At 42.4% G+C, this 23906-nt stretch overlaps 1 protein-coding gene across 2 annotated transcripts in view; it reads right to left on the bottom strand.

The window, feature by feature from the left end:
• SGCZ (sarcoglycan zeta) overlaps positions 1-23906 on the bottom strand; it is a 565518-nt gene that overhangs the window by 501375 nt on the left and 40237 nt on the right. The gene's annotated exons all lie outside the window — the stretch shown is intronic.

Here is a 23906-nt window from a genome sequence, read left to right as displayed (position 1 = left end):
CAAATCCACACAATGGGGGGAGCTCCTGTTGCTCTGTCCCAGCTTCTGCCAACCTAGCAATTTGAAAGCATGCTAGTGCAAGTAGATAAGTAGTTACCGCTGCAGTGGGAAGGTAAACAGTGTTTCTGTGCACTCTTGCTTCTGTCACAGTGCCCCATTGTGCCAGAAGCAGTTTGTCATGCTGGCCACATGACCCCGGAAGCTGTCTGTGGACAAACGCCAGCTCCCTCGGCCTGAAAAGTGAGATGAGCGCCACACACTATAGTTGCCTTTGACTGGACTCAACTGTCCAGGGGTCCTTTACCTTTTTACCTTATGATGGCAGTGGACACAGCTGTCTTGTCACTTTTGAATAAATGTGCTTTAATAATAAAAGAAGAAAAAGAAGAAGAAGATTGCGGGGAAAGGAAGCTCTGAGCCCTGACTTGAGCAGTCCTGCTGTGAAAGTCTACATCCTCTTCTCCTCTGCATAAAGATTTCTGCATTAGAAGCAGCAGCCTGCATTTTTCTCATTTCACTGCTCTTTGACTGGGAAGCACCCTGTTGGAAAATTACACTGAAATAAATTATGCTCTGAAACCTTGGCCAGAAATGCATTTTCTCATTCACCTCCTCATTCACCAGCAGACTTGCATAAAGTCAAAGGAAGCCATTTTTGTCTCTCAGTGAATGGGGAGGGGAAACCCTTCTTAATTCACAACTCACAAGCATTAGGCTTGGTAAACAGATTCAAATGTGCGTGGGTGATGGAGGGGGAACAATGTGCTCAGCTTGCATACTTAGAAGAAACCGCCCAAACTATATTGAAACACTTTGTTTTTGGTGGAATCTCCTTTTCTGCACCTTCATCTTCGAGCAGGGAATACTTCATTGCTTCCTTCTTTTGTGCCTGTCAGTTGCTGAGCGAAGGCAGATTCGTAAATAAATCATCACTGTATAATAGATAAGAGCTACTGACGCCAATGAGAAACCACCACTGATACAGGGTGTGAGCAAGAACAAAAGCACACTTTGTGTTTGTTTGTCTTATTTTTAGCGTGGGGTGTCTGATGGAGAATTTGTGCAGTTGTAACACCTGCTTTTTAGATGAAGAAAAAATATGTTTCCAGGTAACAATGCCACCAGGCATCCCAAGTCACATGGGAGTGATGCAATATACCACCAAAACTTCACAGAATCCATTCTAGACAACAAGGGGTGTTATTTCTCCAGAAGACAAATTGGTGTCCGATATGAATAGCATTATTTCTGAGAAAATGTTGCCACTTGCTATATTATTCCCATCAAAGTCCTTTGTATGTGGTGAATTCGGGGGTGAGGCGGTGGAATCTAGCTGCAAAGTTGGCAATACAGGCCTTTCCCCAGAATTTTGAAAGCTGTTCACTAGGCATTTGGACACTTCTTGCGATACAATCCAATTTTGCACAATGGTTCGTAAAAACAAGGATAAGATTTGAATACAGTTGGATGCCATTTTCAATCAAGTGTTAGAATTCCTGATCCATGATTGCAGTCATGGGATTGTTGTCTATCACATGACGGTGTATGTTTTGACTCCACAGAGTGGGAAGTGACAGAAACAGGATGTTTGTGTTACTTTGTTCCGTGAAGTGGGACTATTGTCCTTTGTCTTTTTCTCTTTGCTGTCTGATGCTATAGAGAAAGGGAGCCATGTTGCAGTGCTCCGTGTGTGTTTATATGTAAATAAAGTAGATTAGCCAAAATGCTGAGTTGCTGAGATCTGTTATGCAACTGTGCAAACTCTGCAGATCCCTAAGTGTGCCGGTGTCGGTTGGCATCGGTCGCTGTGATGTTTGGGCTGAAGAAAGCTTATGAAGCTCCCGAACGATCGACCAGGAGGGAGGGAACATGCCAGTCGGGCATGTGTCTCTGCCAGGGTCCTACTTGAGTGTAGGCCGAACTCCTGACATCAAGATGGTAGTCTGAAATTTCAGAACTGCACTGATTTTTTTGGTTTCTTAGAATTCCCGAGCAATGTCAAGTGCAAGGCTGCTAGTACATCACATCGTGCCCTTGCCAGAGACCTTTCATCTCTACCCCACCTTCCTCTGTTTCTTATTCCTTTGTCCCTGTTCCAACATTCTGCTTTTTCTCTACTAACTTTAATGTACTCACATAGCAAATCTCTTCTCTTTCTTCCTACTTAGCCCTCCCGACAAAAGATTACCAAGGCAAGGAAAATAGTGGGAGCTCCGATTACAGAAGCTCCCACTGTTATATCTATGATTATTACATTAAAGAAAATGCCCATGAAAGGAAATTCGTACATCACAGAGGACATTTATATGCAGAAACGAAGGCTACATACAACCTTGTGATGAGTTCTCAGTCTTGCTTGTGTCTAATTTAAAGCTTTGCATTTTCAAAGACTTAGTAGCCCAATGGTCTCTTGATAGATTCCAAATGGATTTGCTGGGCTTTTAAAAGTTTGTTGATTTTGAAATGTAGGGAGGAATAACAAAATATTCTGATTATGCAATCCAGCACATTACTGGATTCTATCAGTAAGCAATCTGTCAGCCTCGTGTGATAATTTCCTGCATATCCTGTTAGAAAAATGCAGTATTTTCCCATGTATAATTGGGGGTCGACTTAAACACGGATGTTCATTGCATGGGTTTTTTGTTGTTGTTTTTTTGTATTTTTTAAAATGCTAATTATCTTCCCGTGGCTGCTGCAAAGAAGCTGCCGGAACCGCCAATCTCCCACAAAAAGTTCTTTGGCAATCTCCCTCAAAAAAGCTCAACACGCTTGGTGGGGCACACTCCGTTTAAAATATTGATTTCTTAATTTTTGGTTCAATAGGGGTCGTCTTATACATGGGGGTGTATTATACACATAAAAATATGTCATTTTGTGTTTTTTAATGAGTAACAGTACATCACAATGACTCTGCATGTTTGTTAATTCTTTACTTCCTGTGAATCTGGTAGCAGCTGAGGATTCCAGAATATGCTAGGGGTATGCATTGGATTTGTACAAGGTGGCAAGAGTTGAAACAGGAACCCCCAAAATGCTTCATGGTTTCTCAGTGCTCAGGCATTTAAAAAAATGCTGCGGACAAGCAAATGCTAAAAAGCAAAAGTAATGACTCTAAGATTAACACACCATCTTACTCCAAGGGTGGGGGAGACGGAAATCAAAACCCCGAGTGGATAAAGGACAGAAAGAGAGAGATCCATTGCGTGACTAACAGGTCATGCTTGTAATCTGAGGGACTGATTTTACCCAGAAAGCAAATCCCTTTTCATTCTTTTAACATTTAATGGCATCTAGCACAAAAGCTCCTGATCTATTTGTCTGCAATTTAGCAAGCTTCATCCCAGGTCTGCAATTTTCAGACCAATCGCCCACAAGACATGAGGGAGATTAAGAGATTCCTTTTCACTCACCCTAAAAAAACAAAAAGCAGCTGCCCTTATAGGAAAATTGCTGCAGCTATCCTTCTAGATTCATGCCCTCATAGGAGGTGACCTTGCCTGAAAATTCCATTTAATTCCATCCCAAAATTTAAAAGGTTACAGGGTTTCCTAGCCAGCACCAGCTGCTGTGAGCTCCCCAGGACTCATGAGTCCAGTAATTGTTGTTGTTGTTCAAAGCTGTCTGTCTCATGAGACAATGGAGTGTGCTTCTGGGGGTGAAGTCAAACTGCTGGAAAATCACAGCACCTACTGTGGCTACAGAGACCGGTAACTTGTAACTGCTGCCTCCTGTGTTGGTTTTGCTGTGTTAGCAGCGCCAACATGGTCAGACCACACCTGGAATACTGTGTCCAATTCTGGCCACCACAATTTAAGAAGGATGTTGACAAGCTGGAACGTGCGCAGAGGAAGGCAACCAAGATGATCAAGGGTCTGGAAACTCAGCCTTATGAGAAGCGCTTGAAGGAGCTGGGTATGTTTAGTCTGGAAAAGAGGAGACTGAGAGGAGATATAATATCCTAAGGACTGTCAAATGGAAGAGGGAGCATGCTTGTTTTCTCCTGTCCTTGAGGGTAGGACTTCAGGCAATGGCGTCAAGTTACAAGAAAGGAGATTCCAGCTAAACATTTGGAAGAACTTTCTGACACTAAGAGCTGTTCGGCAGTGGAAGAGACTCCCACAAGAGGTGGTAGACTCTCCTTCCTTGGAGGTTTTTAAGCAGAGGTTGGAGGGCCACCTGTCATGGATGCTTACGTGAGATTCCTGCATTGCAGGGTGTTGGACTAGAGGATCCTTGGGTCCCTTCCACCTCTTAGATTCTATGATTCTGTGATCTCTTTGGGCCCAAGCCTGGGCAGTGTATATGAAGGTCTTGTGTTGCCAAGCTTACCAAATCACAAGCAAATGGGTTCAGTGGCTTTTGTGATGGGCACTTTAATTTTGTTTGGCTTGTTGTTTTTAAACAAGCATCCTCCAACAACCAGCAGAGATTAATGGGGTGTTAGTGGGGCACACAGGGCATTGCACAGGCCAAAGATCTTCACTAATAGAATTACATTATTGGATAACATCCTGGGTAGGGCTTTGTTTTGCTTTTGTTCCTGTTCTTGCTATGTATTTTGTGTTTCTATTTTGCATCTTTATGCATCCTTGGGATCTTCAGATGAAGGGTGGTATACAAATTTCATAAATAAAATAATAATAATACTCTTTCTCAATGTGCCGGTCCCCTCTCCTTTCCTGCAAGTTAGCTGCTCTCTCTTTGATTACTTTGTTGTGTCCATTTCCGCTCATCACATTTTCGGTGCAGTACTATTGAGTCCAATGAGATTTACACCCAGAGAGCTGCAAACAGCATTGTCGCCTTAGTTTCCTTTTGGAGATGTGTTCAATAAGAGTCCTCAGGTAACTTGGCTAGAGCTAACCATGCACTTGGTGAAATAAAGCAGGCTATCTCTTCCAGACCAAGTTAGCCTTCACCGTCCTGAGAATATGTGATGAGCAGTTTGTTGGTGGACACAGGACAATAAGAGGGGAAACTTTCTTGACACATTGAGGCCCAGCGGCTGGATATTTTTAAATTTGCAGATTTATTTTCAATTGCACTGGCCAAAATCAATATTTAGTCACTCTTCCAGAACTGCACACCAAATTTTAATAATAGTTTAGCTTTATAACTCCCACTCGCTAGGCATTTGGCAGGAGACAGCAAAGCAGCAGGAAGGGTGTCCCTCTGTATTTTGTTTTCACTCCATCTCACTGTTTTGGAGGCATTAGAATCCATTGCAAACATCCCTCCTAAAACAATCTAATTATTCAGTTGAGTCAAACAGCAGTCGTCGTCCCCAGCCCTAGCTATCCTTTAACTGGAGATGCAAGGGATTGAGTTTGGAGTCTTCAGCATGCAAAACATGAGCCCTCCGTTCGAAGGATCAGGTCTCTGCTATAGTTTCCAGCATGAACGAAAGTGGATGGCATCCCAGGTGTGCTGTGTCTAGGTTATTAAACAGTGTGATGAAATGAACCTAGCAGCAAATCCCCATAGTGATATTCAGTTGTATGAATAATCTAAATCTGCTTTCCCCATATGATGCCCTGCAGAAATTGTTGGGCTATAGCTCCCATTATCCCTGATCTCTGACTATGCTGGCTGATAGGAGTTGTTGTTCGAAACAGTATCAGTATCAAACTTGATTTCGGTCACAGACCAGCATAAGATAAAGCATATGGATAAACTGAACACATAAGACTTAAAACAGGTAAGGGATAAAAACTAGTACAGTGGTACCTCGGTTTAAGAACAGCCCTTTTTACGAATGATTCGGTTTACGAATTCCACAAAACAGGAAGTAGTGTCCCAGTTTGTGAACTTTACCTCGGTCTAAGAACGGAATCCAAATGGTGGAAGGGCACCAGCGGCGGGAGGCCTCGTTAGGGAAAGTGCACCTCGGTTTAAGAACGGCTTCGGTTTAAGAACGGACTTCCGGAACAGATTAAGTTTGTAAACTGATATACCACTATAATTAAAAGGTGATTATGTCATATGTACTTAAAAAGATAGAAACAAGGACAAACGGTTAAAAGTGACTATAAGGGAATGAGCACCAGATTGACCAAGATTTACCCTTAGGGTAATTTTATTTTCACAGGAAGCAACTGCTTTGCTTATGTAGAGCACAATCCTGTACTGAAGAAATACTGGCAGAAGGGAACTTGCACCAGAGCAATGTGCATCTTCTTGGCTATCCCAGTAGAAAATGTTGCTGGGTGTGACCACGTTGGGGTACAGATACACATAAGAGGCAGGTGGCACAAGAGAGTAGCATTCTTACTACAAATCCTACACCCACTCAGACTCTGCCCATGCCCCCATCAACTGACCATGGAACTTGTGCAAGGAATTCTCTCTGAATTCAGTGGCAAAGAGAAAATAAATAAAACTTTGCACAAATGCGCCCAATGACAACCTTCCTGTTCACATCACCATGATGGAGAGGACAAGAACTCAAGAATATATAAAGACAACAAGTCAGACGACAGGGTGGCACATAATTGGGTTATATCTAGGGTTGCCGTATTTCAAACAGTGAAAATCCAAACAGAAAAGTTGTTGAGGGTTTTTTTTGGCAAATTTCTGAGCTATTTTAAAGGAAAACTGCTGACATGGGTTGCCATATGTCTGGATTTCCCCAGACATTCTTAGCAATTTCTGCCGGGACACTGCTTCTGACTGCAGTATTCTGGATTTGTCCAGGAAATTCTGGGTGTATGGCAACCCTATTATATACCCATGGATCTCACAAGGGGGGAGTCTGGTGATAAGAAAAGGGGAGCAAGGGTTCTTTGCATAATACAGTTTCATCACATATGCACGTGCAAACTTTCCTTCCATTGATTTAGAAGGGAGGATGCTCCTGAATTTAATCTGCATTTCTCTTGCTCAGAGAAAACAATTTCAGTGGGGTGAAAGTAACGAAAATGTTCCAGTTTTTCATATTCAAACGCAATGTATCTGTGCTCATTTTATGGCAAGCTGGTAGCCGATACCATGGCTGTAATCTCAAAGCGCCATCCTTTGTTGGAAGCCTACAGAAGTTAATCAATTATTCCTAAGTGAGTTGCACTTTGCAAGCTGTGGGGTGCTTTCAGATATCCACTTTTGAATATTTTAAAGATTGAACCATCTGGGCTTATGCATCCGAGATTTCAGCCTGAGATGTCATTGCTGAGGACTGGCTGGTGGGACTGAAGAGTGTTTGCTTCCTAGCAAATCAGATACGTTATAAAACTTGATGTCTACTAGTTTAAATGGCTCTTAAAGGGGATTAAGGAAAACACATGGAGGAAAAGGATATACCATATATCAGTGATTATTAGCTATGATAACTAAATTAAATATCCATGTTAAGAGGCAGTATGTATGGCTAATGGATAGTTACGGTAGGAGAGGACCACATGCTCATTTCATGGGGCTTTCATGCTATCCTGATGGTCCTCCTGAAAGCATCTAATGGACCACTGTAGAAATCAGGATACTGAACTAGATGGACTTTTTGCCTTATCCAACAGGGCTCCCCATTGTACCTTTGTGAATGCCAGCTGGCTTCTCAAAACAGATGGCATCTTCTGTTCAGTCAGTCACTGGAACCAACGCTATCCTTGCGTGGTGGATGAGCAAGCTTACCCCTTCCCCTCTGCACACAAATAAAACCACATACTTTCAAATTGTTCAGCAGAAATGACAGACGAAATGGAATCCTGGCTGTACAATCCACCACCCATACTATTTTGAGGGGCTGTGTGCAAATCAGAGGAGACATAGCCCAGAGGCAGAGTACCTGCACTCCATCCCTCACATTTCCAGGTAGGGCTAGGAAGGAAGCCTGTCAAAAATCCTGTGGAGTCACTATCAGTCAGTGTAGAGAATATCGGGAAGGCCAAACACCCACCATCCATTACTCAGTGACCTGAAGATTTTACTGGCCTTTTCATGTTTGAATGCCTGGTTTATAATCATCAATCTTCTTTAGATACTTATGGACTGCATAGCATATGTTAATCTGTTTGTTTGTTTGTTTGTTATTTAACTTCATATTTATTTATTTATACTTTTCAAGTTTATACATTTCACTAATTTTATACATTTTACTAATTTTATACATTTCACTAATTTTACAATCATTTTGACATTTTGAAACTTGACTCCCTTCCCCCACTTTCTGCGGTTCCTTAAATTTATTTCCTTAAATTTCTTCTGCATATCCAAATTAACTTAATTTACTCATTTATTTATCTTCTTTAAATTTATACTCTTATAAAATTGCAGGTTGTTACCTTAATCCTGCCAATGTTTTTATCTGTTTATACTTTATCTGTAAACATTCAATAAACCATTTCCATTCTTTTGTGTGTGTGTTTTAAAAAGTTATCTTGATTTCTTATTCTTCCAGTAAGTTTCACTATTTCTGCATATTCCATAAGTTTTTGTATCCATTCTTCCTTTGCTGGGACTTCTGCTTCTTTCCATTTTTGGGCAAGTAACATTCTTGCCACTGTAGTAGCATACATGCATAAGTTTCTATACATTTTAGGTAGTTCTTTTTTTTTTTTATAAATGTTTATTAGGATTTAAAATACAAATAGATATAATAAACAATATAACATATGTCTTAACATAACTTCACATCTTCTTTGGACTCCCTCACATCTCCCGCTCCCACTTTCATCGTTATAACTTTATGCCAGCAATTTGTCATCTTGTTTGCATTCTTATGTCCCATCTGCTTAATTATAATCTTGTAATTCTCAGAAAGGTTTATATTTTCTCAATCTCACTTGTCATCCTGAATCATCTAATTTAGTGGTGCTCAATTATTTATGATCTAGCATCCTGCTTAACATTCACTCAAATTACAATATTTTTGTAGATAAATCTTGAATTTCTTCCAGTCCTCCTCCATCCTCTCCTCACCCAGGTCACGAATTCTGCCGGTCATCTCGGCCATACATTTTAGGTAGTTCTGCCCCTATAATTCCCAAAAGAAAAGCTTCTGGTTTTGGTTTTGGTTTTACAAAGGTTATTCTAAACAACCTTTTCATTTCAATATATATCATTTCCTGGTAAACTTTAACCTTACATATGTTAATCTGTATGTTTAAATTAGGATTGATGGAATATTCTTATTGTTAATGTCAGCTGGCAGTCCCCTTCCTTCCCTCGCTCCCTCCTTTGCTCCCTTCCTTTCTCTTTCTCTCTCTCTCTCTCTCTCTCTCTCTCTTCTCTCTCTCCTCTCCCTTCTATTGAAGAAGAAGAGTTAACAGTACCAAGCTGGACCAATCAATGATTTGACTCAGTATATGGCAGCTTCCTGTGCTTCTATGTGAATGATATGTTTGTTGGATTCCAGCTCTCATAAGCCCCAGCCAACATGGCCAATAAACAGGGCTGGTGGCAGCTGCAGTTCAGCAACATCTGGTTGTCCACAGGTTCCCCATCCCTGCTCTACAAGGTCAGCTATTTATGTGGAGCTCCCAGCTCACTCAACATGACATCTACACCTTGGAGGGAAGGAGGAAGAATCCATCTTGTAATGATGGTGTCACTGCCAGTGAATGTATGAAATTAACAATCTTTATTTATTTTTTTGGCAAGTCTTTTCCTACCATTTTCTTCTCTGCTCATCAGCCTTTGCTAACGAAAGGCAAATGAGTCTTATCTAGCAAATCAGTAAATATGTTGTCATGGCAATTAATTTGGGTTTTCTCCCTTTATGATCCACATGGCTTCCCGGGCTGAAAAGCAATTTGCTAGGCAAAGATATACTTCCAACCAACTGAAAAACAGCAAGAGTGATGGAATTCGCTAATCTGCACTAGCTCTGTTCATTATCCACATCACCGAGGGCCAGACACATGCTTGTGCCACAAAGACAGTCATGTAGCTGCCATTAGTGTGTGTCTAGGAGAACATCTTGTGAAGAATAAATGATGCTTTGGTAGTTTTGTACTTTCAGCGGAAAAAAGAGAGAGCTGCTGGCGCTTTTTGTTTTGCTATTTTTAATGACGGGAGATTAACTAATATCCTTCTATGAGTGGGGAGGGGGGGGACTTTGATGTTAAAAGATCACAGAGAAGCCTTTTTGCATTGTTGAGTTATAGAACACCTTCCAGACAACCACCAGGCTAAATGGGAATCAAATTCCGTCTGTGATGTGGAGCTGACACTTCTCAAAGGCTCGGTTCTGCGGTTACTGATGATATAAGCAGTTCAGAGGTTTTCTCTATCAGGGGAAACAAAGGCCAAAAGCTTGATTCTCAGATGTAAATTTTGTTGATTGTGGCCCATCCTCTTTTATGCATGCAGATCACAAAGGGATGAAGAATGAGAGGGATGAGGAAGAGAGAGGCAATGCCCATTGATTTCAAAGTATCTATCCTTAGGGTTGGGATGCGGGTAGCACTGTGGGTTAAACCACAGAGCCTAGGACTTGCCGATCAGAAGGTTGGCGGTTCGAATCTCCGCGATGGGGTGAGCTCTCGTTGCTTGGGCCCTGCTCCTGCCAACCTAGCAGTTCAAAAGCACGTCAAAGTGCAAGTAGATAAATAGGTACTGCTCCGGCGGGAAGGTAAATGGCGTTTCCGTGCGCTGCTCTGGTTCGCCAGAAGCATCTTAGTCTTGCTGGCCACATGACCCAGAAGCTGTATGCCAGCTCCCTCAGCCAGTAAAGTGAGATGAGCACCGCAATCTCAGAGTCAGCCACGACTGGACCTAATGGCCAGGGGTCCCTTTACCTTTATCCTTAGGGTTACAGCCACTCCAACAGCCTAGGAATTACAAGTTCATTACCAGTTCTTCTTACAACATTCCCCACCCCCACCCCTTTACAAGGTGATCAAACTCAGCTTCCCTTGGTTAGCATAATAGTATCTTATCCCAGGAAATAATGTCCTTTGCTACAGACACAGCACAGTGGCACTGTCCAAAAGCAGATGTACATTAAGTCTTGGTCACGCCCCATGCAAGTCTATGAACCTTTAAACCAGGGATGGGTCACATGGTGCCTTGCAGTTGCAGAGCCATCCTTTAATAGTCACACCTCTCCAAATCTTGCAATGCACTTCTCCAGCCGAGTGGCATGCAGAAAAATGCATATATTATGGGACAGTGCTCATAAACATGCATATATTCATGAAAGTCACATAACCCACTGTGGCGATCACACAGGGTCCCCGGACGTTTCACCATCTATTGATCCCTGTGCCGCCACCTTATTTCTCGCTGCCACTACCCAGGCCCTACCTGGGACAATACTGAGTCCAGTCAGGGTTAAATTGGAACATAAACTTCTGTTTCTTTATTGCAGTTTAACAAGCATGTGGTTTCATAAACAATATCGGTCAATTACATTCATGGGTTGCCTATCCAGACCTATAACTTCCGCTATCTGCTCTCACTCACTAAACCACCTCTCAGGTATTTGCTTGTCTTCCTAGCCCCTAACTGTTCCTGACTCAACATTTCACTATACTAACTCAACCTCCCCACAAACTCTATTCCAATTCACTCCCACTCCAACCAACCACCCAACGAACTCCTCCCTTCGCCCCTCCCAGAGCTGGTTTTATAGTCCCTCTGACTCCACCCCCTGGGTTCTGATTGGGTAACCTGTTTAACTATTTCACCTCCAGCACTCTCATTTGTTAATGTCACATCACACACACACACCCCAACAAAAGCACATATGGGGATATTGCTTGCAAAAATGTGTATATATTGGGCAAAATTGCACAGGAGAATGTGTTTAATGGGAGAAATTTACACCACAATGCTGAAGAATTTTCACGAGGACTTTTCTAAAAGGGGGGAGGGAGAAGTGATCTGATGTAGGTATGTGCAGAAGCAAACCATAAACGGGAAGCAGAGAGAAACCAAATGACAAAAGTGCCCATTGCTGCACTCAAGCGTGAGAAGGGTGAGTTACCACCAGACACTTTATTACAGGAGAATACACGGAGTATGAAAGTGCTAGAGTTACATGTTATTTTCCATTCCTTCAGAGTGACTTGTGACCCTCGCAAGCATTATGGGTTGTAGCATTCAAAGAGACCTATCACCTCAGAGGAATATAAAGAGAAAAGTGGTTTGGAATGTTAGAATGATGTTGGATTGAAAATAAGTGGTTTCCAGCTGTACAGGTTAAAGTTAAGGATAGATTAAGATTAAAGATCAAGATTAAAGATGTTTAAAGAAATGGAAATTTGATAATAAAAGGGAAAAATTTAAAGGTATATGACATTAAGAACAAGGATTAGGCTTAAAAAAGTTGAAGTTATATATTTTAATATTTTATTAAACTAAAGATTGGGTTTAAAAAAGTGGAAAAGAAACTGCTGGACAAATAATGTAGATTGGAATACAAAAGAGGGAGGTATGAGGAAGTCCAGAAAATAAGTAATTTAAAATTGGGAATGGAAAAGAGAGTTTGTTTTTAATTGTTATGTTTTGTGTTTTTATTGTTAAATTTTGTATTGTTTTTTGTGTGTGTTGTTTTTCTTTTTTCTTTGTTTAAAACCTTAATAAAAAATTATTAAAAAATAAATAAAGAGAAAAGTGGTTTGTTAAAATGTCTCATTTTTCTTCCCCACATCAACTCAGAATGACAGACCCGTCAGTCTTGGAAGCAGAAAGTGGTGGTGGTGGTGGTGGTGGAACAAAGACTGGGGATTATTTCTGCAATCTTTTTGAGGACAACGCCATTTTGCACTTTTTCATGAATTAGGCAAGGCAAGTTTGATATCACCTTGTAGCTCATCTAGTTCTGTTTAATAGAAACTCGTCGGAGCATCGGTGGAAAACCGTATAAATGAATAGGAAAGCGAGAGAAGACCAGACTGTGAGATTGCAAGCTCTAGTTTCTTATCTGTTCTTAGTATATTAAAATGAGATATATATATATGAATATTTTAAAGAAATCAATTATAAAATTTCACATTTCCGTTACATGCATGTGATCTGTTACTGGTGGTGCAGAGGCCCCATACATTATGGATTAGCAAAGGGGCATCTTAAATACAACAGATTCCCATTGGGCAAACTCTCTGTTATCTGAGCCAGTGTGTGTGACATTCTGCCACTTATGCGATGTAGTGAGATTAATGTAGCACAGCTGAAGGAACAAGCAAACCATTCCCACCCCCCTACAAAATGTTCACAGGCCTTTCCAGTAAGAAAACAAAACAAAACCCAAATGTTGTAATTAATTAATGTAAACAGAAACAAGTCATGGTGTTCCTGGAAATTGATTTTGCTGCAGAGATTGTCAGTGCGGTGAACATTGTGATGTTTGAAGAGTGGAGAGTTCACTCGTCAACACTGCATTGCATTTGCATCTGGGAGCAGTAGCTGTTGGTAGGGTACGCTTTTTACCTGCCTCTCCAGCACAGGTGGCGCTGTGGGTTAAACCACAGAGCCTAGGACTTGCCGATCAGAAGGTTGGCGGTTAGAATCCCTGCGATGGGATGAGCTCCTGTTGCTCGTTCCCTGCTCCTGCCCACCTAGCAGTTCGAAAGCACGTCAAGTGCAAGTAGATAAATAGGTACCGCTCCGGCAGGAAGGTAAACGGCGTTTCTGTGCGCTTCTCTGGTTCGCCAGAAACGGCTTAGTCATGCTGGCCACATGACCCGGAAGCTGTACGCTGGCTCCCTCGGCCAGTAAAGCGAGGTGAGCACCACAACCACAGAGTCGGCCACGACTGGACATAACGGTCAGGGGTCCCTTTAACTTTACCAAGCGCTGTGTGTCGTTGCTGGTTCCTAAGAGGTAAAGGTGTGAGGGGCAGGGGGCTAGGTGAGGTGTTGCTGCAGCAACGGAGCCAATCTGGCAATCCTGCCACCATGCCCACACCGCACTGAGCTCCCCAGGCCTCACCCCCTCATGAACCATGAGCAATGCTAAGTTGGCAGCTGAACAGCCCTGAGCTGCCCCACCACCTGTCTAGGAGAGAGAGAAGTCGTGTCTAGACTGAGAGCTTTTAATCCTTCCCACGTTGTTCGACTTTAAACTACATCACTTTCCATGCTACAGCAGGTGAACCCCCTTGTCTCTCACCATGCCAATTTTCAGTCCCTTTCTATGGGACAGAGAGTGAGGGTTCCATATTCCATACCCGCCAACATTTCCATCCCCAAAATTGGGGTGTCAGGAGGGGCACGCCTTCTGGTGCTCTGCTGATTGTCAGCAGGGTCGTGCCAAAGTGCTGGGATAGAAAGCCCAGTGAGACTTTGTTTGGTCCAGCGCTCTGGACTCACGCCAGAGGGCTGGATGAAAGAAAATGGGACATCCCAGGATCCAAACAGAAGTCGGGATTTGCTTCTGCGATCCAGTATGTCCCACTTAAAATGGGACAGCTGTGGGCAATGATAATTTTATTTATTTATTTATTTATTTATTTATTTATTCATATCCCGCCCATCTGGCTGAGTTTCCCCAGCCACTCTGGGCGGCTCCCAATCGAGTGTTAAGAACAATACAGCATTAAATATTAAAAACTTCCCTAAACAGGGCTGCCTTCAGATGTCTTTTAAAAATAAGATAGCTGCTTAGTTCCTTGACATCTGATGGGAGGGTGTTCCACAGTGCAGGCGCCACTACCGAGAAGGCCCTCTGTCTGGTTCCCTGTAACCTTACTTCTCGCAATGAGGGAACCGCCAGAAGGCCCTCAACGCTGGATCTCAGTGTCCGGGCCAAACAATGGGGGTGGAGACGCTCCTTCAGGTATAGAGGACTGAGGCAGTTTAGGGCTTTAAAGGTCAGCACCAACACTTTGAATTAAAATACCTGGTGTGGAACAGGGGCATCATTTGGCAGGGGGTGTTGAGGACACCCAAAAATGTTCAGGGGGGGCAGCCCCCTCAATATTCTGTGGCGACTGTGCGCACGTTGTGTGGCATGCACACATGATATCAGCACGCCGTGCGGTATGTGCGCACAGTGCAAGCATGTCGTGTGGCACGCACTCATGACACCAGCACATTCCACGTCCCGCATGGATGATGTCAGCATGCACAGCGTCCACACGTCACATGGCGCCGCCCCCCTCAATTGCAGGGGCAAGCCAGCATGCTTCGTGTGGACGTACCCAGAGATGATCATGCCTCGTATATTCCCCCTCTTCATGGATGCATGGAACCCCCTCTTCTGGTCGTGGCATACGTTCTCTTGTTTTTGCATCTCCAGTATCTTCCAAATTGCCATCCTTGTTTCTTTTTTGCGATTTACCCCTCCCTTCCTATGCCATCAGTTGTAGTAAACTCTTCAAACCACGGAATCTTTCTGCTTCCCCTCTGCACCCCCCCCCCCATATCATTTCAGGTAAATGTTATTACATAGTGCCAGTTCTGTGTGAAATATGAGAATAATGCTCTCCCTCAACCAAATGTCTCTCATAGACATTTCACAGATCACCTAACTAGCTTTTAAAATGTAAACACAGAATCAGGAAACCATTTCTCCAAATGATCCGCTTTCTACTCATTTCGCATTCCATCTAGTTTTGCAGTGGATATTTCCTTTGCTTGTGGGATGATGAGTACACAGAAGGTCCCTACAGCCTCCGTGGTCCGAGCCACAGACAGCCGCAGCCAACAGCTGTAGCTCCAGAAAGATGTTGCTTTCTGTGTTTAGAAAGCAGCTTGTGTGATAAATATGCCAATTAATTGCAGAAACCTGCAGGCTAATCTTGGTACTGATAACCAAGCATTGCCCATTATTGTTTAATAGTGCTTTGACTCAGATAAGGTGCTTGAAAATGTGTCCCGTCCCTCCTTAGAAATGAGTATATGGTATTAAGTGCTTCACTTGGAGCAGGCTGACTGGAGTGCCACAAGCGCCCTCCTCTGGGTATTTGACGCTACTGCAGCATAGGCAGGGCGAAAGTATTCACATACAGGGATATCTTGTTTGGGGGGAGGAGGGCTGCAGATGTCAGGAGTTAAATTGCCTTCTATCCAGAGGGGAAACAGAGAAGGCTTGCAGAATCCAATGTTTACAATGGCAGACTAGACAGACGAAAGCCGATGGGCAATTAATGCCCTGGTCACTTAGTTAGGCGTTACAGCTGCTTTCCTTAATCTCCAGTTTCGCTGATGCTACGTAACACATCGATCTTGAAGCTGACTTTTGAGTTTGGTTCTTATGCTTAAGGGTGTAGCCCCTTTTTGTCTTCCTAAATTAGGGAAGCACACTTTCAGCTGCTTTGGCTTATAAAATAGTAAATACAGCCAACCTACAAAGGGAAAACGGAACTGAAGCAGGTGAATTTCTGAAGATAAATGCCCGGTTCTAGCTCAGGAGGTCCAAGCATGAAAGAAGCCTTTTTCTTGTGCAGTCACAAAAGCACATCTGGGTGTGCATCCCTATATACTCAGTAATTCCCATCAGGACCATTTCATTGGTTAGATTTTTTTTTTTTAAAAGGAGGATGAACATCTGGGGGATAACAGTTGTATTTCCCACAGACAGAGCTGAACAGGGGCCAGAAATTGCATTAGGGGAAATGTTTTGATAGATTGCAAATGGGATCTGACCCGGGAGTAAATTCCCCCGTGGCCCACGGGGTTTATTTTCGGGAAAGTGTGCATAGGCCCGAAGACTCGTTTTTTAATTAATTTATTTGTGCAAATAATTATCTACCACTATGTCGTAAAAAAGATATCAAAGCGGATTAAAGCAATAAAACATAAAACCCTACAATTAGAACCATAAAAAAATAAAAGCACGTATCAGTTAGCCAGTGTGGAGGGATGGATTCTTAACTGCCAGCACAGGCCTGCCAGAATGGAAGTGTTTTCAGCAGTCATTTAAAAGGAATCTGTTGAATTATTTCTGACAGAGTTTTCCACAGGACTGGGAAATGAGCCTCACTTAAAGGTAAAGGTAAAGGTACCCCTGACCCACCGGAGTCGTGGAAGGAAGCGTTTATCACATTAATACCAAAGTCGGAAGCTGAAAAGACACAACTTAAGAACTACCGTCCCATCTCTCTTTTAAATGTGGATTACAAAATATTTGCAGACATTTTGGCAAATAGATTTAAAAAAGTTTTAAATGAAGTAATTCATAAGGACCAGGCTGGCTTTCTCCCAGGAAGACATCTGTTTGCTAATACAAGGAACATTATTGATATTTTGGAACTTTTGCAAACAGATATAAATACAAAAGCAGTTTTAATTTTTATAGATGCGGAGAAGGCCTTTGACAATATCTCCTGGAAATTTATGATGGGAAATTTAAAAGAGATGGGAGTGGGACGGGGTTTTGAGAATGGGATTGAGGCGATATATTCAGAACAGAAAGCTAAACTGATAGTTAATAATGTGGTTACAGAAGAGTTTAAAATTGAAAAAGGGACACGACAAGGTTGCCCTATTTCCCCTTTGTTATTTATTTCGGTTCTGGAAGTGCTATTGAACATGATTAGAAGGGATCGGTTGGTGGAAGGAATTCAGGTCGGTCAGAAACAATATAAATTAAAAGCTTTCGCAGATGACCTGGTTTTGACCTTGCAGAAGCCAGAGCCCAGTACGAAAAGAGTATTACAACTGATTAATGACTTTGGTCGGGTGGCCGGATTTAAATTAAATAAACAGAAAACTAAGGTTTTGGGGAAAAACTTGACTAATACAGAGTCAGAACGGTTTCAGAATGAGACGGAACTTAATGTGGTTAAAAAAGTAAAATACCTAGGGGTAAACATAACAGCAAAAAATCTAAGTCTATTTAAGGACAATTATGAAAAATGTTGGACAGAAATTAAGAGAGACTTAGATAGTTGGTCAAAATTGAAACTTTCTTTGTTAGGCCGAATTGCTGCTATCAAGATGAATGTATTGCCAAGGATGTTGTTCTTATTTCAAACACTTCAGGTTTTGGACAAAACGGAGTGCTTTCAGAAGTGGCAGAGAGACATTTCTAAGTTTGTCTGGCAGGGCAAAAAGCCCAGAATTAAGTTTAAGATATTAACCGATGCAAAACAAAGAGGGGGCTTTGCCCTGCCAGACTTAAAGTTGTATTATGAAGCCGCAGCGTTCTGCTGGCTAAAAGACTGGCTACTTCTTGAAGACACTGATGTGTTAGATTTGGAAGGGTTTAACAATACCTTTGGATGGCATGCATATTTATGGTATGACAAGGTTAAAGCAAACAAGGCCTTTAAGAACCATATTGTCAGAAAATCATTGTTTAATGTCTGGACAAAATATAAAGACTTGCTGGAAAATAAAACACCAAGGTGGCTTTCACCTTTGGAAGCCAAGGCCCGAAAAAGACCCAATATGGAGGCTAAATGGCCAAAATATTGGGAAATACTAGAAAAGGATGGAGACAATTGGAAATTGCAGAGTCTGGAGAAAATGAAAGACAAAGTGCGAGATTGGTTACATTACGCTCAGATTAAAGAAGTTTTTAAAAATGATAAGAAACTAGGGTTCCAGGTGGAGAAATCGAAATTAGAAACAGAATTGTTAGAACCAAAGATTAAGGTACTTTCAAGGATGTATAACTTGCTGTTGAAATGGAATACACAAGACGAAACGGTTAAATCGGCTATGATAAGGTGGGCACAGGACATTGGGCATAATATCATGTTTGAGGACTGGGAGAGGTTGTGGAGTAATGGATTGAAATTTACTGCATGTAACGCCCTGAAAGAAAATGTAATGAAAATGATTTATAGATGGTATATGACCCCAGTCAAACTTGCTAAAATTTACCACCTGTCTGATAATAAGTGTTGGAAATGCAAAGAGTGTGAGGGAACGTTCTTCCACCTCTGGTGGACTTGCCCTAAAGTGAAGGCGTTCTGGGAAATGATTTATAATGAACTGAAAAAGGTATTTAAATATACCTTCACTAAGAAACCAGAGGCTTTCCTTTTGGGTATTGTCGGCCAAGGGGTGGCAAAGAAGGACCAGACATTTTTTATGTATGCAACAACAGCAGCAAGGATACTACTCGCAAAACATTGGAAAACTCAAGATCTACCCACACTGGAAGAATGGCAGATACAACTGATAGACTACATGGAACTGGCTGAAATGACCGGCAGAATCCGTGACCTGGGAGAAGAGAGGATTGAGGAGGACTGGAAGAAATTTAAGAACTATTTACAAAAGTATTGCAATTTGAGTGAATGTTAAATAAGATGCTAGATCAAAATAACTGAGCACCACTAAATTTAGAAGTTTTTAAGAAAATAAGTAAGACTGTGAAATTTAGCTTATTCTGAGAACTATAAGATTAGGAAATATAGAAGGGATATAAGAATTTAAATAAGATGATAAATTGCTGACAAAATGTTTCAACGATGAAAATGGGAGCGGGAGATGTGAGGAAGTCCAAAGAAAATGTGAAAATATGTTAAGATCAATGTTACATTGTCTATCATGTTTATTTTTATTGTAAAATTTAATAAATTGCTTTAAAAAAAAAAAAAAAAAGGTACCCCTGACCATTAGGTCTAGTCACGGACAACTCTGGGGTTGCGCACTCATCTTGGTCTATAGGCTGAGGGAGCCGGTGTTTGTCTGCAGACAGTTTCTGGGTCATGTGGCCAGCAGGACTAAGCTGCTTCTGGTAAACCAGCGCACGGAAATGCCGTTTACCTTCCTGCCGGAGCGGTACATATTTATCTACTTGCACTTGACATGCTTTCAAACTGCTAGGTGGGCAGGAGCTGGGACCAAACAATGGGAGCTTACCCCATTGCAGAGATTCGAACCGCTGACCTTCTGATCAGCAAGCCCTAGGCTCTGTGGTTTAGACCACAGTGCCACCCTCGTCCCCACTTATGGCCTTTTAAAAGAGGACTGGTTTTAAGATACACTAGCAGGTTAACTGGGCAATCCTACTAACATCTACTGAGAATTAAGCCCCACTGAGTCCCTACAGAAGGTTGTTGACTAGGGTTGCCATACAACCAGAATTTCCCAGACATAGCCGGAATACAACATTAGGAAACAGTGTCTTGGTTGGAAATTGCTTAAATATCTGGGAAAATCCAGACATATGGCAACCCATGTCAGAAGTCTATATTTTGGTGATTTTCCTTAAAAATATCTCAAATTTATTTATTTTATTTTTTTGCAAAATTATAAAGCTCAACAACTTTGCCAAAAAAATATGCTCAACAACTTTTGTGTCCAGATTTTCACTTTTTGGAATATGGCAACCCTATTGTTGACTCATGGGAAAAGTCAGTGGGGCAGATGGCAGCCAGAGGCAGAGCTGGGAGTGGGCGGAGCTAGTACCCAAAGTGGGTGGGGTTTGCAGTATTGTTCATCTCTCTCTCCTTCTCTGTAGGCTGCCTAAAATTAGAGCCACTTGAGCTTAAGCCTCAGGTTACCCATCCCAGGTATGCAGGACCATAACCTGAGACTTAAGTGAAAGAAAGAAGAGGATGTATTTATTTTATTTTTTTCCAGATCATGGCAGGTACCTATTGCTTTGAATATAGAATGAAAAGTCTGGCCAGGATCTTAGACCTGCAACTGACATACGGAATTAAACCCAGTTATGGAATTAATGCAGTAGGTTTGCAAGTTAATCTTATTGATCACAGTAGGATTTATCATCCTTTCTGTGGTCCTGACCTGGCACCTCCAATCTGCACCGGGGGGTTCTGAGGCACCTGTAGGATTAATCGTATGGTTTTGATTAATCAATTACATCTACATAAATCTGCATTTAAGTAACTGTGCCTCGGGGAGGGAGGGACCCTCATTTTAGATAAAATTATGCAAGCATATGTTGCAGTAGGCACCATCATAGATGGCGGCAAGAGGTGGAGGACAGCCTCTGTTAAGATAGCTGCTGTCACACATCTTGCACACAACACACACACACACACACACACACACACACAATGCCGGATTTAACGTATAAGCTAAACAAGCTATAGCTTAGAGCCCCACTCTCTTGGGGCCCCCCAAAAATTTATAGGGGGAAAAAACTGGTTGTAGATTTCCAAAATATAAGATAAAAAACAAATAAAATAAAACCTATATACAGCAACAGTGTTTTGTGTTGTGTAGGCTCCTATGATGTAAGTAATGGGTCCCACCTGCTAGCCTGCTCCCTAAAATATTACTGGTTTGCTCATTTCTATATATAGGGTGCCTACATTCCGCATGTGTAAATGGCTTTAGATACCTATTAGGTACATAAATCACCATATAGCATATATTCAACAACAACAAGAAACCGACAATTTGTTGTTGACAAAGGACAGCTGGACATATAAAGGGCCCCATTATCTTCAGTAGCTTAGGACCTCATCAAACCTAAATTTAGCCCTGCACACACACATGATGAAATGGTAGGGTACGGTCCCATTCTCGTCTACTCAGAAGTAAGCTTCATTTAGCTGAGTGGGACTCACTCCCTAGTATAGGATTGGAGCTTACTTGAAAGTAAGAATGTATATTATTGCTTTTGTAAGTGTTGTACCCTGGTGCTATATATACTATATAGTGCTGTTTATAATCTCTCTCTCTCTCTCTCTCTCTCTCACACACACACACACAGAGAGAGAGAGAGAGAGAGAGAGAGGACCAAGCAGTAATTGGAAACAGAATGGTAGACAGTGGCAAATGTACAGTATACTGAGCATTAGCACGATTGGTGTTGTATTAAATCTATTCCAAGCAGAGTGGCTGACTGAAAGGATGATAATGGATTTAACACTTGCCCACTTTACCAAAGCATGCCAGCAAGAATAGAATGATACAATGCATTCGGTTTGCTTGAGATCTTTTCTTCAATCTAGATAAAATGACAGGTAGAAAACAATAACTGAAGCATTCTTCATATAAAAGTCAGCAGCCCTCCATTGCTCAAATAAATCTAAGCCAGTTAGAATTCCCACTGGAGTGTGACACTGGTTAAGAGCATTCAGACATAATGAAGAAAAACAAGACTGCTCTAATAGATATATTTTGTACCTCTAGTGTTTATCTTGTTTTGGTCTTTAATCTTGTTTACATTGCTTTCTTGCATGGCAGGCTTTGTGAAGCATTTTTCTACTCAGATGAGTTTTGTTGCTTTAAAAAAACACAAACACATTTCTAAGCTGCATTTCTTCCTCCAAGGTGGCACATAGGTCACTCACAGAACCCTGTGTGGTGGATTAGGCAGGAAGAAATGCAGGTGGGGGCAGGGCTGGTGTCCTGTGTAGAAGGGACCCCTGGGAGCAGACCAATCAAAGATCTCAGATAGAGCAGTCAGAACAGCATCAGCATCTTTATGGGACAAGAAGGAAGCCTATTGGCCTCTTCTGTCACCTGACCCCTGTTGAACCCCTCTTGCCAAGCTTAATGTTGGCACTCAAGTGCAGCAGGAGCATGTCAAAAGCTCCTTTCTCTGACAAGACATCCCAATAGCACAAAATGTGTGATGTCTGAGTGTCAGTAGTAGGTCTATAGCAACTTAAAAATTGTCATCCTACGGCTTGTATGTCTGAGTGTGGATTTGAGCCCAAATGCAGAAGTTACCTGCACTGGCTCACATGGTGCTGTCCACGTAAGGTAAAGGTAAAGGGACCCCTAACCATTAGGTCCTGTCACAGACGACTCTGGGGTTGTGGCGCTCATCTTGCTTTATTGGCCAAGGGAGCCAGCATACAGCTTCTGGGTCATGTGGCCAGCATGACTCAGCCACTTCTGGTGAACCAGAGCAGTGCATGGAAATGCCGTTTACCTTCCCGCCACAGCGGTACCTATTTATCTACTTGCACATTGTGCTTTCGAACTGCTAGGTTGACAGGAGCAGGGACCGAGCAACGGGAGCTCACCCCGTCGCGGGGATTCGAACCACCGACCTTCTGATCGGCAAGCCCTAGGCTCTGTGGTTTAACCCACAGTGCCACCCGCTGTCCAAGTAGTTATATTTAAATGCAGAGATCAGCCCTTACTCTTATGTCTCACCAGTGGTGTATTGGGGGGGGCACAGGGGCAGTTACCCCAGGCCCAAAATTTGTTAGGGGCTCAAAATTTCAACACCCGGTGCCGACTCAATACAGTTGTGTGCTTCCTTCACTGGGCTCTGTTGAAAACAGCTTCTCCGTGTGAACCAGGAACTGACCTCTCCAGACAACAGAACGACTCTTCTCTTCTTATCTCTGTGGCTGTGATCTCCTGGGTGATGCAAAGACCTTAGGCAGTTGAATGCACATGTGTACTCTGTCTGTTTCCCTTCCACACCCCACCCCTCCACGCGGCCCCGGGTACGGGCAACCCACGCTACGTCACTGCGTCTCATTGCTCAGATTTAAAGGCATAGCAGATAAGATACCAACACAACTGATCTGCATCGTGCAAAGGAACTCCTCACCCTCTTTGCCAAAGTTGCATCTGGCTACTGTGTTACTCATTTCTTTAGAACTGAAACATTGTTTGTTGGGTCAAGTGCTCCGTTGCCACACTTTGCAAGGTAGCATCATCTGAATGTCGTTAACGGCTCATTTGCTGATCATTAATGAAGGCGTTGAATAAAACCAGACATCAAATTGATTGCTGTGGCACCCAGCAATGCTTCTCCTTTGGCCCGTCTTACCGCAACTCAATAACCTGCTCTTTATCGTTACTGTTTGTTTTGCGCTCCTTCTGCCAGGTTTGAGATCGCACAGGAGCACTGACATCTAAGCCAATTTCAATTAATTTTTCAGCTCGGCCTTGTGGAATGCACTCTCTCGCTGTGTTTCTGGTGAGCTCCATTTTTCACACGGGCAGCAGCTTAGCCGTGCTTACACAGAAGTAAGTCCCTTGGCACACCATAGCAGGTAAACGTGCAGAGGGCTGCAATCTTAGGGCAAGCTCTTTTACTACCCCCTCCAAGGTTTTCCAAAAGTACATTTGCCAACTGCTGGGGTTTTTTTAAAGAAAAGATTTCTGGATATTTCTAGCCAATATAAA

Source organism: Podarcis pityusensis (assembly GCF_964106645.2).
Source record: "Podarcis pityusensis genome assembly, chromosome: 9".
Lineage (NCBI taxonomy): Eukaryota > Metazoa > Chordata > Lepidosauria > Squamata > Lacertidae > Podarcis > Podarcis pityusensis.
Note: the sequence above shows the minus strand (reverse complement) of the source record. Positions and strands in the feature narration are given on the sequence as shown.